Genomic DNA, 2,524 nt, shown 5'->3' on the forward strand with positions numbered 1-2,524 from the left:
TGAGTTGGAGTCTCACTCTGTCGCCCAGGCTGGAGTGCAGTGGCCACTCCCAGCCACCGCAGCCTTGACCTGCTGTGCTCCGGTGATCCTTCCGCTTCAGCCTTCCAAGTAGTTGGAACTACAGGTGTGTGCTACCATGCCCAGCTAATTTGTGATTTATTATAGAGATGAGGTCTCGCCAAGTTGCCCAGGCGGGTCACGAACCCACAGGCTCAGGCAATCCACTCACCTCAGCCTCCCAAAGGCACGGGATTACAGGCTGAGCCACCAAGCCCAGCTAAAGACACTTCTAAAGCAATTTTAGTTAATCCATATGTTATACACCATTTGTTTTATCAGGAAAAAACCCATTCTAACATTGACATTAGTAAGCAGAACCTCTAGAGTTCAGAAGAGTAGAAGATAGCTGAAGCTCTTGTAGCAGCTGCTTTGGAAGGGTGGCCTTTAATTAAATCTCCTAACTACCCCAGGAATGTGCATTCTGGTTAGGATGGAGCATATCTGCCAACCAATGCCAACGCCCACAATTTATCACACTGTCTTTGCAGAAATAATATAAAGAAAATTGTAGCCAAGTGTGGTGGCTTATGCATATAATCCCAGCACTTTGGGAGACCAAGGTGAGAGGATTGCCTGAGTCCACGGGTTCAAGACCAGCCTGGGTAACCTGGTGAGACCTCCTCTCTACAGTAAATCAAAAAAATTAGCCAGATATGGTGGCGTGTGCCTGTAGTTCCAGCTACTTGGAAGACTGCGGCAGAAGGATCACCTGAGCCCAGCAGGTTGAGGCTGCGGTGGCCGTGAACATGCCGCTGCACTCCAGCCTGAGCGACAGAGTAAGACTCCAACTCAAAAAAAAAAAAGAAAATTTTAATTCACATTACAAAGCCATGCAGGGGAAAATGTTTCTGAGTAAAACTTTTTTTAAAATCTGGCTTTCTTTTTTGATAAACACGTGTGAGAGCTGTGAGAACAAGGTGTAAGGAAAAACAAAGAATGTGCCTACTGTTGCTCCTCTGGACAACATTAAAACAAGGATGATGCTTCATCACTCAGACCAATCGGCTATTTGTTCAGCCACAGTAAACACCAAGGAACGTCATGGGCAGTCTCACTGATGCTAAGCCCAAGAGGCCACATGAAAATCCCCAGTTTCCTGTTTTCAAGCCTACTCTTGACAGAATACATTTCATATGGTGTTCCAAGAGTTTAAAGTAGCACTACATACTGCATCTACAGAATCTCCATCCTCCTCTCTCCAGAAGCACCACAAACATTTGATATACCGGAAAGCTCTGTTTGGATACAAAAAGATGGTAGCTGTTAACCAGGGAAAAGGACAAGCAAAAAGTTTGGAGGTGAGAGAAATTCAATGGACAATGGGAGAAAATGCAAACTGCTGGATATTGAGATCAGGTGGCAAGTGGGAGAAGATGAAGCTGGGAAGGTATGTAGGAGAGGGATCCTGAAGGAATCTGAAGCTTGGTATGGAGGTTGGACTTTCTTTCACGAGTAACAGGGAGTCATGGAAAGCTTTAAAGCAGGGAGGAGCACATCAGAATTTAATGGTGGACAAATCCCTCTGGCTGCACTGTGGTTAATGGGCTGGAGAAGCAAGAGTAGAGGCAGGGAGACCAGTTAAGAGACTTTAGCTGGCAAGAAATAATGGAGTCGGGCATCCCCTTCAGTTCCCCTCCCACTGTGGGAGCTTCTCTGTTCTCTCAATAAATCCCACTTTAAAAAAAAAAAGAAAGACAAAGAAATAATGGAGTCTAAGGGGTCATGGTAATACTGATATCCTTAGCCCCTCTGTACAGTCCTACATGCTTATCTAAGGGAGCTGCCACCCACTGGGACTTGTGCTTACCAAGCAGTAGGTACTGTCTGCTATGTCCCTCCTCTTCTGCTCCAGGCTCCCATGTTGATGTGAACCTGAGAGCCGTGTGAAAGTGCCTCATCACAGCCATCACTGCTCACCATGACCCTATGACCTGGTTAGTCAACAAGTAAATAAGAAGGAAAAAAGCCAGCAAGGAACCTACAGACTAAAAGACCCTTGAGAGACAGGCAAACTAATGCAACGTTGGATCACAATGCCAACAACCCAATTATAAAAAGACATTTGGAAGGCCAGGCATAGTGGCTCATACCTGTAATCCCAGCACTTTGGGTGGCCAAGGCAGGAGGATCATTTGAGGCCCGAGTTCAAGGCTAGCCTGGACAACATAGCAAGCCCCTATCTCTACCAAACAAACAAAAAAAAAATGTACAAATTAGCTGGGGGGTGGTGGTGCACACCTATAGTCCTAGCTACTTAGGAGACTGAGGAAGAAGAATTGCTTAAAGCAAGGAGCTGAAGGCTGCAGAGAGCTATGATTGCACCACTGCACTCCAGCCTGGGCGACAGAGAGAGAGCCTGTCTCAATTAAAAACAAAACAAAACAGCTGGGCTCAGTGGCTCAGGCTGTAATCCCGTGCCTTTGGGAGGCTGAGGTGAGTGGATTGCCTGAGCCTGTGGGTTTGA

This window comes from Carlito syrichta, unplaced genomic scaffold (assembly GCF_000164805.1).
Source record: "Carlito syrichta isolate Samal-C Ts95f unplaced genomic scaffold, Tarsius_syrichta-2.0.1 Scaffold314095, whole genome shotgun sequence".
NCBI lineage: Eukaryota > Metazoa > Chordata > Mammalia > Primates > Tarsiidae > Carlito > Carlito syrichta.